Raw genomic sequence first — 23397 nt, forward strand, 5'->3', positions numbered from 1 at the left:
CAAACGATCTGTTGGAGATGGCAGTCTCATGCACTCAGTGTTTCTGCCCCCACTTGTCTGCACAAGGATGGGCTTTGGGCCTGGAACACTTCCTTACCAAGAGTTAAAGTGCCCACACAGCCTGTGCTGGGCTTATCACCTTGTGTGGAAATATACTTCCTTGTTTCAGGCTTAGTGACTACTCTTTGTCTTTGCTTAAAGAGTGTGTGTCATATGGCACTTGGCCAACCCCACTGCTTTATCTGTTCTCCAAGCAAGAACGGATGGGGTTCCTTGCATTGTAGCAAGAGAAGGGGAAAGACCTTCTGGCCATGGGGTACCAATACCCACTACTGAAGCTGATCTAGCTCTGTCTGTTTTCTATCTAAGTAAAGTGTGGCGCCATCCAGTGATTGACTGTGTTGTGTTTTCCTTGGTGACTGATACCAAGATGCAAAGGGCAGAATTGTTTGGACTTTTACTCCTGGTGATTGACATAGTGATGAACTTTACTCTTCTCCATGTATTATAGAAATAAGCTCTCAATCCATGAAAATACATGGAGGAAACTTAAATGCATATTACTAAGTGAAAGAAGCCAATCTGAAAAAGCCATATACTATATGATTCCAACTATATGACATTCTGGAAAAGGCAAAACTATGGAGACAATAAAAAGATCAGTGGTTGCCAAGGGTTAGGGCAGAGGGAGGGATGAATAGGTGGAACACAGAGGATATTTAGGACAGTGAAACTACTCTGTACAATACTGTAATGGTGAATGTATGTCTTTATAAATTTATCCAAACCCATAAAATGTACAGCACCAAGAGTGAACCCTAATCTAAACTATGATTGTTAGGTGATAATGATATGCCAGTATAGGCCCATCAGTTGTAACAAATGTACTACTCTGGCGGGGGATGTTGATAACGGCGGGTAATCTATGTATGTATTGGGGCAGGGAGTGTATGGGAATTCTCTGTATCTGCCACTCAATCTTGCTGTGAACTTAAAACTACTCTAATAAATAAAGTCTATTAAGAAAAGTCAATAACCTGGCTAACTTCCCTCTTACCCCATCTGCTTTTTCAATATCTTCCACATGGTAAACTGTATACACACCAATCACGTTTAAAACCATGGAATTAAAAAGTGTCTGTTATAGTTTATTTCCGTGTGCCTTTGCTTAAAGGACAATTATTCAGATGGGGGCCAAAAAGTAAAGTGAAGTAGAGATTAACAGTCAAAACCTTAAAGGTTCCATTTAAATTAAATGATCTGGATAATTTATTGGGCAAATAAGTAGTAGCACTGGAATTTTAGATAAGTTAGATGTTGAATTTGAGGGTCCCACTTGCCTAGTTATAGCAACAATTAAACTAGTTTACCCTAAAAAATTGAGTTGCTAAGGTAAGCTGAACTTTGCATGACCATATGGGCATTAGTTGAAAGGGTCTCATTACACACCTTGGTCTATTTTGGTTAAGATAAACATGAACGTTTTTCATATTTGCTAAGATTCTTTAAATTCTTTGGGGAATTCCAAGTCATGTAGTATTTAATATCAGGTGTTGTTCAAAGAAAATGATCTAATGCCAAGGATGCTTAGAAGGGCTTTCAGAAATACATTAGACTTGAGCAGTAAAACAAAAGTAAATGTATTATCAAAAGAAGAGAAAGAAAAAATCATGAGAGTTTTGAAAGGGAGGTTACGCAGAGCTTCTTCTAAGTTGGTCTTTGAAAAGGAACGTGTTGGTCTTCATTTTACAACAAAACTGCTAAGGGAGTACTTGGGGAAAATTGAAAATATACATATCAACAATTCCAGATAACATGGTTTTGAAGGTTAACTGTTGGCCAAGGAAATAAAAACAGTGGAATGAATGACAAGCTAAGTGAATGTCTAACAGTTGTTGATGCTTCGGAAGTCAAACAGAAACCAAAGGGAATGGAGAACATAGGTCCAAGAAAAGAATCAATGTAGCAAAATAGGAAATGTGTACTTTTGGAACGACTGTCAAAAAAACAAAAACAAAAACCACAAAACAAAACCCTGCTATACCTCTTTGAATAACATGGAAAAGAAGCAGTAAAGGCCAAAGGGTCTCTGTTATGTTTAGCTATGTAACTTGTAAATAAGGACTCTTGATTTTACAGTTAATACTGTCCACATATAAAACACTTAATAATATTGACAACATTGCTGATCTATTGATGTATATAATGATTGGGTGTTAGAAATTGGTCACATCAAAGGTTCTTGAAGAAAAATGAAATAGGACCTTTTTTCTTAAGGGAGAAAATAAATTTATAGATTTTTAATATCTGGAGCCTCATGGGAAGTAAGCAAGATGCATGTTTAAGGAATGTCAATCCAGACAATTACAAATGCCTTTCTTTTTAAAAAATGGTCTGTCATAAAATGGTGATATGAAACCTTTACTATTGAGTATTGTATTCTACTGGAAATTTCTCAGGCCGTGGAATTAGGCAGCTAAGGTTACTTGCTGCTCATTATTATGCATATTGTACAAGTAACAACCTCTGTGAACCTCAGTTTCCCCATCTGCAAAATGGGGATGATGAAAATATTTATAGTGTTCTGTCAGGGAATAACATCTGCAGAGTGCCTAGCTCATGTCTAGTTAGCATGAAACATTGGATGAAGACAAACTTTATAAAGAGTTTGGTGTTATGGTTTTAAATATTGGCTTAAATATTGAAATGAGAAAATTCTAACATCAATACGTATCGGGAAAGTTTTGGAATCTGACCCAAGATATTATGAAGAGATCTTTTACCCAATGGGAAGCTTAGATTCAACATATGATAGTGGAGGGCAGCTACTAGAACAAAGAAATCTATTTCATCATAACACTCCAATGAATTTAAATTCTTCAGTCAACTCATTGCAAATATATGTTTGTTTAATATATGCTCTAAATAATAGCAACTTATCAAGTTACTCAATATCCTGAAGAATAAGACTTTTGAAACATGAATACAATCTCATAGGAGAATAAAACATGTGCCTTAGAGAAAACATAAACTGTTCTTATAAAGGATACCTTCCTATTATATTTTATATGTTTCTGTTATTAAAAGAAACATGCTTAGTTTTTTCATCTAGAGCATTGCATAATGACTGGTGAGCATTTTTTTCTGTAATTATTCTGCTACGATATGAATAACCAACAGGCACAGAAATTAGTTTCACTGAAAGGGAAGGAATCCAAATTGTGAGAAGAATGGTACTATTGTTAATTTCCATTTTCTATTGAAAATAAGAACAAAAATGAAAACATCAAAAAAAATTGCCATTGTATTTTCTGCTGCAGAGAGAATTCTTTGAAAATTCTGTCTTTATAGCATTTATTCAACAGCATTGTCAGAGCTTTGCATAGTGAATTCTATGGAATACGAAAGCAAGAGAATGGCAATAACTTGCTGTCCCATAACTTAAGACTCCCACTGTTATCAACTGCTGCTCCTCCCCTTCTTACTGGCAGGAGAATATATCTCAAGCAGTGGTCCCACCAAAGATCACAATCCCAATAATATTTAACCAACACAACCCTATTTATTTGTGAGCTCTGAGGAATAAATACCCTATTGACCCCTCACATCAGGGATCTTCTGCAAGAAAATCTAATGAAAAAGAAAGTATTGATTATTCTTTTAGTATTAAGCCAGTATCTCCAGTCATCTGTTTACAAAGAACATTGGCTAGTGGATTATGTCTTTTAGACAGTTTTTCTGAATGACTTAGTGGTTCAACCTGGCCTCTTCTAGGTGGATTCAAATCAAAGAAAGTGTTAATTCACGTGTCAGCATATTAGAAAAATATAAGTGAAATAAAGATATAAAATGGTGTTGAAAATCACCTCCATTTTCCAGGTTTCTTTTCTTCATCTTGAAATAAAATCTCTACCCACCCAGTAGTAATATTTATCTGGACCAATATTGGAATATGTGCCTATCAGTGTATGTCAGGTATTAGCCAAACTGATATGGAAATAAAGTGTGTGGATACATTTCAAATGTTCCTGAAAAAAAGGCAAGTCTTTCAGAGAACCACACTGGCCAAGAGGGTAACTGGTTTCCCCAATATTTCTGTGAATCTCCCAAGGAAGCACCAGTATTAAAGTGACCTTCTGGGTTAATTGGATTTTATGTAAAAATTTGTTACTGAGCACACGTGTCAAAAAGTACAAACTTCCCATTATAAAATAATAAGTCATGGGGATGTAATGTACAACATGGTGACAGTAGTTAATAATGCTCTATTGCATATTTGAAAGTTGCTAAGAGAATTAATCTTAAAAGTTCCCACCACAAGAAATAATTTTTGTAACTCTGTGTAGAGACAATATTAAGGTGATATTTTGTAATATTTACACATATTGCATCATTACGTTGTACAATTGAAACTGATGTTATATGTCAATATAAATGGTACTGAGTAAATAGTTAAAAAAAAAGGAAGTGTTAACTCAGATTGCCATCTTGGTCAGTTTCACATTAGCTGGAAACAGACTTTGTTTACTTTAGTGCTGATAGCATGTCTCATCTTAGGGCAATTTCATGCATTCAAAGCAGATTCTTAATCTTTGCCATAAAAATATGAAGGATCAGGTATAAAACAATTTAGCTTCCTTTGAGATCCTAATGCTGGGATTAATCCATAATTAACCAGTCCTCAGAATTGGTCTGAAAAAGGTAAGATCCTTAAGGGTAGATAATTGTGTTAAGCTTCTAGGAATAGGAGATGGGGAAACCTTTGACACCAAATGAACTCATCGGTCTTAAGAAATCTAGATTCAGAAACATGGAACAAATCAGGTACCTGGTATCCATCACCAAGTAAAGAGTTCTAGGATGAAGTCTAGTATAGACGATGCAGAGAATGGATATACATTAGTGAGCTTATTAGTGAGTGAGATAGCAATCCTACATGTGATACATAGCAGACTACATACATGAAGGAGCATGCATTCACTTATTCATTCATCCAACAAATATTCATTGACTTTGTATCAAGTGCCTTTCTCTGTGCTGCAGTATGGAGATGCCAAGATATTCACCTTTGCACAATGCCTTTACTTAAAAACGTGTAGTTAAGGAAAATAAAGACTCTGATGTACCTGATTTTAGTGTATCATCAAGTACTGAAAAAAGAGTTGCACAAAAAGAACTTTGGAGTAAACCATTCTGTGGGTCTCCATTCATTAATAGCAAGGGATTGAGTCAGACAAGCTCTCTCTTTTCTTTCAGCTGTCAAAATTCCATGGTTTTGTTATACATCTACAAATAATCTGTAAAACTGAAAACCCATTTTAAATCATAAAAATTCTTTGTTATGATTTGTTAATCATAAAAAATCTTTTTTTGCTGTTATGAAGATAGTGCTTTGTAAAGCATTCTTCAATATCTTGTTATAAAGTCTGATGTTTTTCTTAATTTTAGTTTACTGTTTTGTATAAAACTGTTTATTTTAATTTTGATATAAGGCTGATGCTTGTATTATTATTGCTTTTAAAACTAATCTGTCCATTTAAAAATTGAAACTGATGAATGTGTAGAAATCACTTATCTGCCACAATTTCAGTCGACCTTCCAGGGGGTGGGGTGGGACTCGCAGGGTGGGGAGACTGCATTGGAGGGCTCTTTCATTCCAGTTCAGTTCAGAGAACATCTACTCTGGGCACTATAATAGGACTTGATGTACAGTGACAAACAGAGAATTATTTTGAAGGGATAAGATACCCATGTGGCTAGTAAATTATCCTAAATGATTATCTGCCATTAGAGATTCTTGGCTCTAAGCTGAATCATTACATATAGGCACATATGTAAGTAGACAAATGGTATAACACAATCACACACCCTATAGAGAGCCTACTGTGTGCCAGATAACTCGTCTACTGTGGATCGTCAGACCAACCTCTCATATAAACACACCGCCAAGAGTGCGGAAACATCCCATCGTGGGTTTTTCAGCTTCCTCCAGAATTTATCCCAATTGATAACAATTTGCCTATTCTGTCCTCCTGCTCTTTGCACTCAGCTGTGTAATTCTCAGATTCCCATTTGGCATTAGATCTCGGCTTCTCATGCTTGGCTCAAGATCCCCTTGCTACTTTTAGACAAAAATTCCTGGCTCAAAATTTGCTGGTCATTTCCCCTCAAAGATGATTCTGGTATTTGCCCTTGTGGCCTAAGTATTGCAAGCCATGGATAAGAGACACTATTGACATCTGCTGTTGTGCCAGAATACACAGAACACTGGAGCCAGCCCTCTGGAAGAAGCTAGACTCCAGACATATTTGAATCACTTTTTTATATAAGGCTTCATGACTGGGGTCCGTGTTATCTTCCTACAGACATTCTCCTACTCAACACAGTATATTCTGCAATGAAACACTATTTGTTATCCTCCTAGTTACTTTGTCTACTCTTGTACTTCTGCGTCTGTGTATATTGAAATGTTTTCTATCCTTTGTTGTCATTCTAGGCATTCCTTCATGTTTTTCAAGGCCAGCTCAAGTGTCTTCTCCTCTTGGAAGTATTCTGGCATCCCCAAGCCAAGTGAGGTGATCCTCATCTGTGACCCTACATCAGTTAAGTCACTGTTCAGTGACTGTTTTACTTTCTCATCTGTTTTCCAAATATACTAAGAGTTCTGTCATCCTAGGCAGCATCTTGTCTACCTCTGAATCCCTGGTGCCCAGGATGAGGACTGGAATGAAGTATATGCTTCATTAAGTGTGGATTGAGTATGTGAATGCGTTCGTAACAATGGCTCCTTGACTACTAAATGTCACACTCTTGGAACTATTCATGGGATAGTGTCAGGTTCAGAAATGTTTCATCTTTTCCATTTATAATTAAATCATATTCTACTGCTACTGCCTGCTTTTCTCAGGTTTTCATTAAGAATAAATATTGAATATCTGGATTTTTCCCTCGTGATGCTTGGGAATGTTTCTTTGTTATAAACACTTGTCTTGGCGTTTGTCTCTTCTGGTGGGATACGAGCATTCATCCAGTCAGTGCATTTCTATGTGTGGGAACTATTTTACAAAGTACGCAAGCACTGTATCCTGATTGTTTAACTACCCATTATTGTGACAATACCTTCTTTCTACCACCTCACTTCATCATGTCTTTCACTGGAGTCCTTCAAACTCAGCATAATTCTTCATTGCTGGCGATTTATAGCTTACTCCTGAAATTAGCCATCCTCATACATAGCTTGGGGTTTCTCAAATTTGTTCAGGTGGCAAAACGCCTGGAAAAAATGATGCATGCTGATGTAATGAACTCCCACTTAAAAGGAGAAGCAATTTTAATTACGGAAAGCATGGCTATATTCTATGTCCATGAGATAAAAATCACAACACCGAATGCACATATCCTTGAAAAAGAATGAGATTGGTGAAACAGACATAATTATCGCAGTAATTTATTTCTTATTTCTTTCTTTGTTGTAGAAAAGATTGAATAGAAATATTCGACATGTAAAAAATTCTATGAAGACTCAATACTTACGGCAGGAGAGAATTTCTCCCTGGATAGAAGGTAGTTTGTATCTTTCAGAGTGTGTTAATTACTTTATATCTTGTGAAATGCTTTTTCAAACTGTTGTTTCTATAGACATATATTTCTCCATTAAATTGAATAATAGAAATATTTTTCTTAATTTATAGGTAAATTTAATGGATATCATTTAGTCCATTTTGTGTTTTTTTCTCATGATTATTCTTCACTTTTTGATTCTTCCCATGTCACCTACTAGTAGATGAGAGAATGAATTTACAAGTAGTGAATGAGTGTTAATGCAATCTCCATAATGATAATAATAAAAAAAAAACCACCCTTAATCATCTGTTCTGTATGTACTAAGCACTATCTTAAGAGTTTTATTTATATACATTATATAATGTAGTTCTCCCACTAACACCAGAGGGTTCTATTTCCATTTTACAAACGAGGAAACTGAGGTTATAGAGAATAAATAACTTGTCTAATGCGTCTTAAAGTTTCTGCTGCTTCTTCATCATTATCTTGCCCTGAATTTCAGATATTCTTGGGAATTATATTGAAATGAACAGAGAAGGATATTCTAACTGAATCTCTTTGTGATATTCATGTGATGGAAAAGATTATCCCAGAACTTTTAGGCTGTGTTTCATAAAGCTTTTATTTTATTTCTAGTTTTGATGGGGAGGGTGTCATTCTTCTCATTTTTGCCAGGTAGCAAGATATGAATTGAACTTGAATACTTTAAACAATGGTCTGTTGCAACAAGGATTCTGTAGTATTATCAAGGTTTTCTCAGTTAATTCTCATCTTACGTGCCCTCTCTCAAACTCTGTAACCATCATTGGTGGTATGCTGACCTGAGTGGTTTTGTTCTAATATACAAAGCCCGAATAAAAAGCAGGTACAGTCAGGAATATATACATTGGAACCCAATTCATGGAATAATATATTTTTCCCTTTGAAAGAGAAATACAGTCCTCTGGATTTATAGTCACCAAGGAGCTTTTATTGACACGTGAAATTCTGAACATCATTTAGATAAATCATTGAGCTTTGCCAGTCCCATCACACGATTTGTGATGCTTTCCAGTGCCTCTGGGTCCAGAAAGCAATGAATGGCTTGTGCTTATCAACTTATGCCATTCTTCATCCATGACAGACAGAGCATGGGAAATAGATTCCTGTTAATTTTTAATAAGATTCACAAATAACATCCCTTTGGGGCTCAGAAAAGAGTATAGCTGTGCAGAGAGTTTACTCTAAGATACAGTAAAAATCCACATCAAATATACATCAAGACACAGTATTAAGGTCTTCACAGGTATAGTCAAAATAGCCATCCACAAGAGCATCAGTTTGCTAAAAATGTCTCAGGGAGGGTATGCCCATCACGTACAGCTCAACATCTGTGGCTTTCTATTAATGCTGAGCTGGCATCAACTCTGTGGTAAGTGTACCTCCACAGGCCTGCTCTGCTCTCCCAGCATGACTGGGAAGGTCACAGTTGTGAACCAATGCTCCTACCCCTTCTCCATTCTGTGATGCATTATGATTTAGTGCATCCTTAGTGCCTTAAAGACAGTCTCATTTTTTAAAAAGCTATCTACGAGAAATAGGAACTGTGTGATGGCAAGGAATAACACGGAGGAACATTGCTAAAATGCCTGCATTGAGGAACAGAGTAATACCTGCCCGACAATGTTGGTTACTGTTAATCGTTCATGCCTTTGGATGTTGTCTAAGACTTGACACTCCTCTTACACTCATGCCAGGTAAAGTTTCCTTCATCATCTCTCTTCTCCTTAATATTGATGTTACTCAGACTTCATTGTGATAACCCATTGCTTTTTTGTCTTCACATACTGTTAATCAGTTATCTGATTCAGTCGGATGTCTTTATCTTTTACCTATATGCTTTTGCCTTCAGTTCTAGCCTCTACCCTGTGATTCAGTCATAGAAATCTAAATATAGGCTGTACACCTGCACTTGACAGGACCCATTATCTCTGCTCTCCGTACTCTGATTCTCCTGGTGTGTGGTCCAGTCTTCTCCAGGAACACAGAAGTCATTCTTGACTCATCTCTCTCCTACATATCCAACTTTCAATCCGTCACCAGGTCATGTCAATCATATCTTCAGAATGTTTCTAGAATGTACTCCCTTTCTGTTCCTCTTTATACCTACTTCTACTAACCAAGTAGAGGCCCTCTCCATCTCTTCCTGTAAAATTTCAATAGCTTCCTGTTTTCTTTTACTCCAATCCTGCTCCAACTCCTTAATCAATCCCTCCCACAACCAAAGTGGTGTCCCTACAGTGTACACCTGAGCGTATCACTCCAGGCCTCAAGACACTTAGAGGACCTCCATTGGCCATGGGATGAAGTTTAAGTTCCTTAGAGTGGCATATAAATACTTTTATGTCTTGATCCAGTCTTCCTCTACATCTAATTCCTCCTCACTCTTAACTTCATACTCTGATAAATATACATTATATTCCTTTAGCATTTTGTGCCTTCATTCACTTTGATCCATTTAAGAAGGACACCCATCTTTCTATTCTTGGCTAATGCTTACTCATCTTTCAAGGTGTTATTTTCTTCTGGGAGTCATACATTAACCCAAGGTTGGAATAAGTGCTCCTCTGTGCTCACAAAATATCCAGTGTACATCCATATTTATTACTTATGACAATATATTAAGTGTCAGCCTTACCCTAATATAAGCTCCTTAGGAGCTGCCTCCCTATTTTATTCTTTTACTCCATTCTTCTAGCCTAATGAGTAGCATAGTGCCTGACACATAGTAAGTGCTCAGTTAGTGTTTCCTGATGTGAACTGAGAGGGGTTTTGAACATCAACTGTGGACACATGGATCATGACTTAAATTTTGAGGCTCCTCATAATTATACCTTATTATTCAATTTTAAAAGTGTTTAGTGAATTTATTTCTGATGCTTTCAAGGTAAGGATACAAGAGGAGGGTAAGGTATGGTTCTTAATCTGAAGGAATTTACTTGTGTAATCAGAGATGTAAGATATTTCATAATCATTATTTAATTACATATATTGCATGTTTCATAAAGTTCATGTGTATACTTTGTGAATTTGTATACATTAGTATCGCATATAATGTATAAATTCAGAATATAGTTATGATTACCTATTGTATAGCAGGCATTTCACAACTAATAAGACATAATCCTTAACCATCAAGGAGTTTACAGTCTAGTTTGGGAGTAAACCGAGGAGCGATCACAAATTTACAACGCAGTGTGATGGGAGCTTTATGTACCAGGCACTGTGCTGGGCCCCAGGAACATGCATAAGAGAGCACACCTGCCCTTGATTTGAGGAGCTCATACAAGAACTAGCACAACGGATGGTATACGCAGTTCAGGCCAAAAGAATCAGGGAAAGGAGGGATAAGTGTATGCTGAGAAGCGAGTTAAGATTTCATAGAGGATGTGGAAACTGAGTTGGACATTAAGGGTTAGGTTAAGTGGCCTATGAGTTGACTCATCAGACAATATTAATTACTGCTCAGAATAGATAGTATATAATTGTAATCAAATTGCAGTATATATTTTCCTTTCCTCTCTTTTATCTAGAAGAGCGAAGAACCCGAATAATTTCTTGTTATGCTCTGCCTATCATATGGTTATTTCCTTTCACTCACAGTCAGGTTTCATAAGTGAAATTTATCTATGAAAATCATGCATCATATTTAAAGAGTAGTTGAAACAATATTTAAAAGTTCATTATAGGGAAACACTGTGACCTGTCTATGGCAAATTTTATGCAGCAATCTGTTTTATTTATGAGAGTTTCAGGAAGAGATTACCTTTATGATCCTTTGACAATAGCTCGGATAGGATGAGGAGAGAGAGAGAACACCCAACACATCAGAGATGGAAGACCAGCACTTACTTGTATTTTTGCTTCTCGGTTAGATTTTTACTGGGTTGTGGTTTTCTAGAACTTGTTAAGATGTTACACCAGCAAATCTCAAAGAATCATACGACATGGGTTCATCTTCCATCTGATCAGTGAAAATAGCATTTTAATCTTTATGAAACTAACAAAGCACTGAGGATTTCCAGTTTCAAGAAATTAAAAAATCGGTCCCAAAAGCATTGATCCAAATATCAAAATGCAAAATGATCTTTTTCCTCTTTTAGCAAGTTATTTAACCATATACTCAAGAGAAAACTTTCCTCAGAAACCTTCCTCAAGTAATGTGTAGTATAATGTGGAGCAAATGCCTACTTGTGAAGCATTCCCAAATGACCTGCAGATTACTGCAGTACACATGGCAGATCGCAGTGGCTCCCAATGGTCAGGTACATCAACCTTGAGAGCAACACTAATGCTCCTTTGTTTTCTTCCAGTCTTATTGAAATATAATTGACCTACAGCCCTGTATAAGTTTAAGGGGTATAGTGTAATGATTTGACTTACATACGTCATGAAATGATGATCACAGTAAGTTTAGTAAACATCCAGTATATCATATGGATGCAAAATTAAAGAACTAGAAAAAAATTTCCTTGTGCAGAGAACTCTTAGGATTGACTCTCTTAACTTTCATGTATTAACACACAGCAGTACTAATCGTATTTATCACATTGTGCATCATGTCCCTAGCACTTATTTATCTGATAACTGGAAGTTTGTACCTTTTCACTGCTTTCATCCAATTCCCCCTCCCCCCTCACCGACCTCCCACCTCTGGTAACCACAAATCAGATCTCTTTTCCTGTGAGTTTGTTTGTTTTTGAAGTACAACTGAACTACAACGCTATGTTAGTTTCTGTTACACAACATAGTATTTCAATATTTCGATACATTTCAAAGTGATCAACATGATACGTCTAGTTATAATCTGTCAACATATAAAGATATTATATACTTACTGATTATAATCCCCACACTGTACATTTCATACCTGTGACTCATTTATTTTGCAACTAGAAGTTTTTACTTCTTCATCTCCCTCCTCTATTTCTTTTCTCCCCTTACTCCCTGCCCCTCTGATAAATACCTGTTTGTTTTCTGTACCTATGAATTTTTAGATTCCACATATAAGTGAAGTCATACAGTATTTGTTTTTCTCTGTCTGACTTATTTCACTTAGCATAATAGGTCCATCCATGTTTTATCACAAATGGCAAGATTTCACTCTTTTTTGTGGCTGAATATTATTCCATTGTATATATATACACCACATCTTCTTTATCCATTCATCTGTTGATGTACACTTAGGTTGCTTCTGTAACTTGGCTATTGTGAATAATGCTGCAGTGAACATTGGGATGCATGTGTCTTTTTGAATTAGTGTTTTTGTTTTCTTTGGATAAATACCCAGGAATGGGATTGCTGGATCATATGGTAGTTCTATTTTTAATTTTTTGTGGAATCTCCATAGTGACTGCACCAATTTACATTCCCACCAACAGTGCAGGAGAGTTCTCTTTTCTCCTCACCCCCGCCAACACTTTTATTTGTTGTCTTTTTGATAATAGCCATTCTGACAGATGTGAGGTGATATCTCATTGTGGTTTTGCTTTGCATTTCTCTGATGATTAATGATGTTGAACATCTTTTCATGTGCCTGTTGGCCATCTGTATGTCTTCTTTGGAAAAACGTCTGTTCAGGTCCTCTGTGCATTTTTAAATCCAATTGTTTGGTTTTTTTGATGTTGAGCTGTATGAATTCTTTGTATATTTTGGATATTAACCCCTTATTGGATATACTTTTGATGTAAGGGGATTATGCTACTTTGAAAAGTCCTTCTCTTCTGAGGATAGAGTGACATTTTGTTGATCCATGTCTTCTTGCTTATTTGGTCTCCCAGTGACAAGAAACACACATATTTATAAAATAGCTGACTGAGGTAAATGGTGTGTTTGTGGTGATAGAACAGAGAGAAACAAACGGGCGAGCATAGATATTGAGTGGAGGGCATCAGAGAATCATATCCTGATTCACCAAAACAGAGATCAGCATTTTGGCACATCTTATAGGCATGGAGTTTCACTCTGTCTTTTTATTTTTAATGAAGTAGAAATGATAAAATTATTGAGGAAATACAGTTTAGTGTTGACCTACTCCATCCCCCAAATAAACATTCCCAGTTATTTGCTCTAGATTTTGAAAAGGTCTTTGGCCTCTTTTAGCCAAACAGACATAACTATGATTGCAGTTATAACTAATTTTTAGAAGCCATTTCAGGCCTACTAAGTAAGCAGAAGTCACTGAGTAACTGAATTCACTTTTATATACCTGTTCAGTGTATTTAAAGAGCTCTTGAGGACAATTCAAGAAGAGAAACGTGTTCCTGATTCAGCTGCCTAATACTGAGTGAACAGTACCTGATTTTGTGCCGGTACTTGTGTAACAATGCCCTGCTGATAATATGAGCTGGTAGTAAACCATGGTGATCTCACCAAGCTGTATCTTATACATTGCACTTTTGTAAAACAGCATTTGGACAGAGGAAAAGAAATACTCCCATTTTCTTGTGGTTATAGGGATTTTTGTTTTAGTAGAAGTTATAATCACTAACATCATCATTATTATCTTTTCTACCAAGTTACAGTGCCTGTTATGGCAAGTATATATAATGCTTCTGCTTCAGAGTGTTCCGAAATGAAGAACAAAATAATAAAGAAGGCAAGGAAAGAGTTCTCTTTCTGACAAAATGGTAGACTAAACTAACTTCTTCATAAGCCTTCTGTTAGAAAAGACCTGGAAGTGATGAATAAATTGTGACAGTTAAATTTAAAGTAGAGCCAAATTCAAAGTAAAGAGAGACGTATCCCCAAATGACAAAAATCAATAGGGAAGTGGAAGTCAGGGTACTAAGCACAACTTGACATTGAGACAGAAGTTTAGAGTGGCAGTGGATGTGGTGGTACAGAGGAGAGGGAAATTAGGAGGGTTCTATCATGTTTTGCAATTGGGCTTTAATTCCCAATACAGACAAATAATAAACCTTGAGTAAGACAGTGAGTTGAAAAGTGAGAGACTTCTACATGTACTTGGAACCACTGAAGGACTGTCATAAATACAAAGTGTAAAGATTCTGAGTTAACGCTTCTGGTTTGGTCTAGGTGCTACTCGACCAATGCTCTCGCAGATACTAACTATAAACAGTGAACAAAAGATGCAAAAAAGATGAACTTAGCAGCACAGAAAAGAAGATAAAACTAGGTATATTGTGGAGGAGAGGTGACATTTTGAAGGGAATGGCGAAGAGTGAGTTACTTTTGTGGCATTTAGTAAAGAGGGCATCGTGAACTCCATTAAAAAACTTGTAGTTCTTCTGGAACAAAGAACTAGCGAGTGGAGTTTGGGGCAACTTCTGCTACTATAAAATCAAGAAAGAACCCCATTAAAGAGAGAACAAGAAAGAGGATGCCCTAAATCACGTATATAAATTCTGCTTCCATATCATGGATGGGTGAGAACAGGTTCCTGCTAAAGAGAATGGACCTTTCTGATTCTATGTTCTGAACCTGCAAAAGGCCCATGCTTACCCTTGAGCTCCACGTGCACTGGACAGGCCCAAAACAACATAGCAAAGGCTTTGAGCACTGAGCTACAATTTAAACTACCACCCATCATAGACAATTCCTTGAGCAGTGAAAGCACTGGCCTTGACCCAAAGCAGCTTAGCAAAGACTTCACCTACTGAACTGATATCAGAACCACTACAAGCCCAGAAGGCAAGGCAGAACTTGTAGTCTTAACAGAACCTAACATTAACCTTACATTGTCCAGAGGATTCTAATAGGATCCCAAGGCTTAAGAGCATAGTATTCAAAATGTCCAGAATAAAATCTGAAATTACTTGATATACCAAGAGCCAGAAAAATGTGACCACTTTTCAAGTGAAAAATATAATCAATAGATCAAATCCCAGGATGACTCAGATATTGCAGTTACCAGTAGACTTCAGAGCAGTAACTGTTTTCCAGGAGGTAAAGTTAAACACACTAGAAATGAATAAAAAGGTAGACGTTTTCAACCAAGAAACTATAAAAAAGAATCCAATGGAAATTTTAGAATTGAAAAACACAATATTTGTAACAATTCACTGGATTGGCTTAATTGCAGATTTGAGATGACAAAAGAGTCAGTGAAATTGACAATAGAAAAATAGGTATACAGTCTAAAGACCTGAGAGAAAAAAATATGTGCAGAATCTCAGGGAAATGTGGGTCAACATCAAAAGGACTGATATTCATATCATTGGAGTCACAGAAGGAGAGGAAAAGGGTGCAGAAAATCTGTATTAAATAATGGCTAAAATTTTCCTAAATTTGTACAAAATTACAAATTTATAGATTCAAGAAGCTCACTCCTTCCAAACATGATAAACTAAAACAAACAAACCAAAAAACCTTTGCCAAGACACATTACTGCTGAAATTCAAAAGTAAAGAAAAAAATCTTGAAAGCAGGAAAAAAAAACCCCACGTTACATAGAAGATTAAATGTGTGCAGTTTTTTGTACACCAATTAAACGTCAATAAAGCAGGATAAACGGTGTATATCTGGGTAAATATAAAGGACTATATTTTTTAAGATCTGCAAAACATGTATGACTGTTAAAAGCAAAAATTACCACATTTATGATGGGTTTCAATGTATGTAAAAGTAATATATATGAAAATCGCAAGGGCAGGTTCAAGGAACCTATATGGGTGTGTCTTCTACATTTTACTTGAAATAGCAGCAGAATAATAACTCTAAATAGACTGTGAACAGGAGGTATGTATGTTTTACTCCCCAGAGCAACCACTAAAGAAATGATACAAAGAGAGTTAGCCAAAAGGCCAATTGATAAGCTTAAATGGAATATTAAAAATAGTTCAATAATCCAAAAGAAGGAAGGGAAGGAGGCTCAGAGAAACGGAAAAAGGGGGGACAAACAAAAAATGAATAATAAAATGGTAGTGCTAATAGTCAAGAAAAGACAAATTTTAAAAATGAGATACCGTTTCATATGTATTGATTTGGCAAAATAATTGTTAAGTATGATACTTATGTGTGGGTGAAGCTATAGCAAAATTGATACTTTTATACATTGCTATTGTGAATGCAAATTTTTTGAATGCAAATTTATGAATGCAAATAAATTGCTACCAACACTATATAGAGTAACTTAGTGCTTTGAAGGTAAAGATGGTGACCGCCTGTGAGTGAGCAATTTAACTTTTATGTGTGTGCCTTAGATAAACTGTGGTAAACATGCTTGGAAAACATGTGCAAAGATGTATTAAAAAATTTTTTTAAACCCGTCCTTTTTTTTTTTTTTAAGGAACTTTTTTTTTTTTTTGGCTGAGCCTCGCAGCATGTGGGATCTTACTTCCCCAACCAGGGATCGAACCCTCGCCCCCTGCATTGGAAAGTCTTAACCACTGGACCACCAGGGAAGTCCCCCAAAAAACGTTTTTAATAGAGGAAAATATGGGAAACAATTTAGCTTTATAGAATATAATACTAGTTAGTAAATTTTAAAATAAAACAACCACTGCATATTGTTTATGGATACTACAGTAAAGTTTAAAGATATGATTAGGAACTACAAAATCATGAGAGTCATTACATTTGAGCAGGAAGGTAATAGGCATGAGAAGGTAGCTGTATTGTTAAGGTTTTAAAAAGAAACCAGAAGCAAAAATAATAATAATAATTTTTTAAAAGAAAGGAAATACACAATTACTTATAGCTCCTATTTATACAATTCAGTCCTTTTTACCCCATAGTATTTTTTGTGATGATAATTTCAGCATTAGTCAACTGAGTTATCCAGGGATAATGAAAAAAGGGAACAAATACTCCTCATCCATCTCCTGCTTTTATTCATCATTCTTAGGATAGGCAGGAGTCTGACTGGAATGTACACATTTAGTTTTTTCCTAATTTGCTAAGGGTTGAGGTATAACTCAAAATCCCTGATGTCCTATTCCTGACACTTGGCTTGACACTTTAGAATTTCCTCTTTTAATGGGGCAGTGGCTTCACCAGTACTAGAACTGCCATGGCTATGTTAGGAATATTAGAACTTTCATTCTCCTGTACATGTTTATAAATATTTTACAGGGTAAGTGAGTATCATTTGAATGCCTTTTCTTGCTTTGTAAAGCAGCTCACATTAATTGAAGAAGAGCTCTAAAAACTAAGAAGTCAAAAATGGAATGCCATAGTGCAATGCTATGCAACAATTAAAAATAATGACATGGAAATGTGTTCCCACAATACTATTAGGTAAAGAAACAGTTTCCAAATCCATAGTATGATGTCACTGATGTAAAAATTAAGTTAAAGTTAATAACAATTATAAATACATGCAGGCACAGACCCATATTTCCCCAGGGTAGGAGTAGAAGGGAACTAGACGTACCAAAATGCTACCAGTGTTTATCACCAGTTAATGGAATTCATGGCCACACTTTTTTCTTTCTTTTTGTATTGTCTGCTGTTCAATGGATGTTTTTACTTTCGTAATTTAGAATGTTCAACTCAGACTGGAGACAATTAATTTAGATATGGGTAAATTTCAGAAATATGGTGTCTGTTTTGCCCACTTCCTACCAATAGCGTGGTAAAGTTAGACTGCTATCTAATTATGTTTACAACTAATTCAAAAATAATTAAATTAATTTTATTTCCACGTTTGTTACTGAATTTGGTTTTGAAGGGAGTATACTTTTCAATCTTTGTGATTATCACTTTTGGAACAGACCTAATATAAAATATGATTTAGTTTAAGTTCTGCAGTCAAAATCTAGGCTAGATTACTTACTTTATTTTCTAAAGCAGAGTATGTCTAAGACTAGAGGATCCAGATGACTCCTTTCAAGAGGGATGATTTATATTTTTCTCCATTTGTATTAACAACAAAGTAGTATTTTGGTGGGCCCTTATTATATGGACTTGAATAAAAAAGACATTTTATTAAAATGTAAAATGAGGTTACTTCCTATTCTATCCCCAAATAACAAAAAATCAAAATTATTTTTTAAGTTACTCTAAGAAACAGGACATTTGTAAAATCTTTATTCTCCAGCATTTGGACAATACCTAACCCACGTATTTTGATGCCATTTACCAAGCAAGAAACTGAGAACACAAAAATGCTTGCTCGGGTATTTTTCTCATTCTTTTCCTGCTTAGATTTCTCATCCATAATACATTGGATCGACTCTTTTGTTGGTAATTTAGTATAAGGGCAGTTCACAAAGTTTTTCTCTAAGTCTCTTAGGACGAATAAAATATCAACATATGCAACCACATTTCTAAATTAATAAGATGTTTATTTTACACTAAAAGCATGAAATAAAGAGTGGAATTCCATGTGATTGTGTCCATTGGGTAGTTGCAATCTCTGAATTTTTGTTATTTGCAAAGTTGTATTACTGTAATTTGGAATCAGTGCAGCTAGAATTAATTTAAAAATTCTGGTGGAGAATTATTCATTTAGTCTAATTTGACATTTTTCCTACTGTATTTCTCTGTACATGCATAGTATATTTAAAGTGGTGCTGGAAGTTTTTTCTTAAACAGAGTGGTTTTCCAGGTTGGTTAAAATATCTATGGAATCATGAGAGCCTTTAGCTGTTCCCTCCTCCTGGAAGGTTCTTTAACCAGGGATCTGTTTTGATAACTCTTTCACCAACTTCAAGGCTCTGTTCTTTGCTTACCTTCTCCACATGGCTTATCTTAAAGATCTTATTTAATTCTGCAAATTCCTTATACTCACATTTTGTCCCCATCCTCACTCCCCTAATTTCCCTTACTTTGATCTATGTTTTCCTTTCCCCATAGCAGTTATCAACTTTCACTGTACTATATAATTTAGTTCTTTCTTATATTTACGGTTAAGTGTGTAACTCTTCCTCCTAGAATGCAAGCATCGTGAGGGCAGGAATCTTTGTCTTTTTTGTTTCAATAATATATCCCAAGAGCTAAAAACACTTCCTGGATCATCACAGATACTCAATATATGTTTTTTTTTAATCATTTGAAATCAAATGACATATCAATGAGAAGTCAGCAGATTATTTCACTGTTTTGGGAATGTATGTGATGTAGCATATCCCACTGTAACTTGACTTCAAATAATATTTTCTAGTATATTCACTGAACAGAGATACTGGTGTTGCTCCCGCACACATGGATTCTGTTGAATAAGTCAAAATCATGGCCATAGACAGATGACTGCTTAGTTATTTGAGGATATTAGTGGTCATGTTACAGTCATTTTTAGTAAGATTACCTCTAACTCTCCCTACCATGTTGTGGAGGACTAGGTCTTTCACAAAGGAATATTTTAATCTAAAAATGTTTCTCAACCCTGAAGCATAGACTGATAAATTATCTTCTTCTCTCCTGTGGACATACAGCTGCAAGAACGAGGGGAAGAAGGAAGTATAAGACAGAGAGAACCGTGACTTTTAGTTTCTAAGAGTGAGCAGTCAGTGAGAGAGGCATGAAGGCCCATATTTGGGACATGTTCTTTCACGTCATCTTATAGTTATGGGAGAAAATAATGTAACAGAAATGGAGTGGCATTAAATGATCTAATCAAGCCATAGCTACATTCCCTGGATATTCTTAGTGTCTTGAGCTTTTGGTTGAATAAGTTGTTCCAAAACGGCCTCATTCAAGGAAATCCAAGAGAATGATCAAGCAATGCAGAAAATGTATTTGACTGGCCCTACATAGCTGGTCTAAGCCATAATTGAGGGCTCTCACATCTGTGTGCTGCTCAGGATGATGCATGGGGTAAGTGCATCCTGATTAGTGTCTTGGGATGGACAGAGAGCTAATGCAGGAGAGTCAGTGGTTTATAAATCTATTACCGACATCTTGGCTGAGTCTGACCTTTGCAGTGCCAGAGTAGGTGACAGTACAATACACTGATACCAAGGGCTAGCTCCCAGGAAAGTGTATGCTTCATTCTGAATAAAATTTTAATGATGAACCAATAGCAGAATCTATAGGTACTCATAGCCTTCCTATCTTTGATATTTTGTATTTTACTAGGACAGCATATTTCACATGTATATAGAAGAATATATACCTTATTTTGGGCACCTAATTTTTTTCTTAGAATACATATTGCTGTCTTTATGTATTTGTGTATGTGTGCGTGTATCAAACACTTCAAATAGATAAATCTTAGCAAAACTAGAGCTGTTGAATTAGGTTGTAAAATTTAATTGTCATTAACCATCTTCATTGAAGTCTGTTTCTTGAGTTGAAAACGCTGCATTTTCCATTTAAGTCTTGAAGTTAAGTCCTTCCATTAATCAGGGAGTCAGTACAACAGAGTTGTTAAAGCATAGTGCTAGAGTCACCAGTCCTGACTTCTAATCCCAGCTACACCACTTACTGGCTGGATGACCATGGGCAAATTACTAGCTGTATTGAGTTTCAGTTTCTTCCTCCATCACAAAAGGAGAGTAACACCTCCCAGAGCTCTTGCGAGAGTTTGGTGTGAAAATATATATTTTGTAAATTGTAATGCTTTTCTTCCTCATTCTTAGTGCGCTTTTTATTTCACCATTTTCTTCACTGTATGCTCATACAGAAGAGTCGATTGTTCTGCTTTTTTGTGGTTAGGAAAAATATTTTAGAAAATTAATGGTGAAGCCACTCATCTGAACGTGTCTTCCCCCGTGAATTTCCAGTTCATTCCGTTTGATCCTGGGCCATTCTACTCTGAATACAGCTTAATTCACATCAATTCTTTTTTTTTTTTTTTTTGAAGATTGATTGATTGATTGATTGATTGCTATGTTGGGTCTTCGTTTCTGTGCTAGGGCTTTCTCTAGTTGCAGCAAGCGGGGGCCACTCTTCATCGCGGTGCGCGGGCCTCTCACTATCGCGGCCTCTCTTGTTGTGGAGCACAGGCTCCAGATGCGCAGGCTCAGTAGCTGTGGCTCATGGGCCGAGTTGCTCCGCGGCATGTGGGATCTTCCCAGACCAGGGCTCGAACCCGTGTCCCCTGCATTGGCAGGCAGATTCTCAACCACTGCGCCACCAGGGAAGCCCCACATCAATTCTTTAATTTGTAAAGATACATTATTGCTCTTCTTTTTCCCTCTTATCTGTAGATATCTCTCAGGCAAAAGGAAAGAGACTTGGTGATTGATAACGTGGCTCTGTGAAGCATGGTGCAGGGTAAGCACATTATGGATCTCAGTAACATGTTGGGCATGATCACCTATTGCTCCTGTGCACATTGGGAAGTTCCTTGAAGTCATTTCACTGTCTCATGTCTCTTCCACCAGCTCACACAATCCCACACCTGCTCACCCAGCTGGACTCAGCTCATTTACTGTTCTCAGCTCATTTACTGTTCTCCACTAACAGCTTCTTGCCTGCTACACATTCCCACCTCTGCTGCCACCCTCCAAGAAGAGATAATCTCCTCTGGGAATTCCCCTGCGGTCCAGTAGTTAAGACTCCGCACTTTCATTGCCGAGGGCACGGGTTTGATCCCTGGTCAGGGAACTAAGATCCCACAAGCTGCGCTGTGACAGCCAAAAGATAATAATAATAATAAAAATAAAGTCAATCCATTAAAAAAAAAAAAAGATAATCTCCTCTATCCTGCTCTACATTACTTTAAGCATCCTTCTCATTAAGTTCTTCTAAGCGTGATTCTACCTGCTGTGTGTCTTTGTTCACTAGATGCTAGACCCCGGCGTCCACTGCCACAAGCAGTGCTTCACCTTTCTGGAGACAATCTCCTATGGGTGTTTCTCACCAGACCTTTACTGCCAGGTCTAGGGTCAGTGTCTTCTGCTCTGGCCCTGATCTAATTCTAGTGAGCTGCCTACAACTGGCACTATTCATGTTCATTATCTGTGCAGTAGTATATCATAGTAGTTTGGTATCAAATTATCTGATCGCGCATCCTAACTCTAGCAATTTACCTTTTGGTTGATTACCTACTACTTGATTTGGGGCAAGTTACTTCTCTGTGCCTCAATTGTCTCATCTCTAAAATGAGATGATGATAATGCCTCCTTGTTAGGGGTATTATAAAGTTTAAATGGGACATCCATATGCTTAGAATAGAGCCTGGCACACAGGAAGCACTAATCAGTGTTAGCCCTCATTATATTTAAATAATAATCGTAATCAAATAATTTAAATAGGAAACTCTAACAGTCAATGGATCCAATTTCTTTAAAGTGTCCTGGGGAAAGATGGCCAATATGAATGGTTTTCATCCACTTACAGACATGTTAATGTGGAGACTCATAGCAGTTATATTTGGTTTGAGGACAGGCTCTGAAAGGCTTCTTTCCTGTATAAATTCTTCCTGACTCTCACCTCATAAGAAACAGAGATTGTGCATTTTGGGGGGAGAAAAAGTCCACATGACAGTAATTTTCTGTTTCTCTTTCAAAATGTAAATGATTTCCTTTAGGACACAGCTCTGTAGGCCAGTACCAATTTGCATGGCTCTCTCATATTAATTTCCATGCTTCTTTACATTGGAACTTTTTTAAACCTTGGCGCAGTTTGTTAACCAAGGTTCTTCTCTAAAACACCAAATTGCCTTCACTAGTGTTAGATCACAGGTCAAGGGAAAGCAGCATCTATGGACTCACAGAGAATATGTCTCAAAGAAATAAGGGATTGACTTTTCACTAATTGGCTAATTCACTTACTGTCCATTGACTTCACATGTCACGGGATCAAATCTATTGAAGGTATACTAGGTCAACTCACCAAGGAATATGAATTTTTTTGCTCCTTTATCTTTTTCAAGTAAATTAATAATTACTATCCAGTCACGAAAATTACATCTTGAGGTTATTTTTACCATGCTGAACTATTCTA

At 36.4% G+C, this 23397-nt stretch overlaps 1 long non-coding RNA gene across 5 annotated transcripts in view; it reads left to right on the forward strand.

Annotated features, from left to right (window-relative positions):
• LOC309642030 overlaps window positions 1-21724 on the forward strand; it is a 117547-nt gene extending 95823 nt beyond the window's left edge. For 3 of the 5 annotated variants that reach the window (XR_014252913.1, XR_014252915.1, XR_014252917.1), the window contains one exon: window positions 6497-21717. This is a non-coding gene — a long non-coding RNA (uncharacterized lncRNA). Of the gene's footprint in view, window positions 1-6496 lie in introns of all 5 variants that reach the window. The other 2 variants (XR_014252914.1, XR_014252916.1) reach the window with 2 other exon arrangements.
• The last annotated feature ends 1673 nt before the right edge of the window (window positions 21725-23397 follow it).

This window comes from Balaenoptera physalus, assembly GCF_965194825.1.
Source record: "Balaenoptera physalus genome assembly, chromosome: 13".
Taxonomy (NCBI): Eukaryota; Metazoa; Chordata; class Mammalia; order Artiodactyla; family Balaenopteridae; genus Balaenoptera; species Balaenoptera physalus.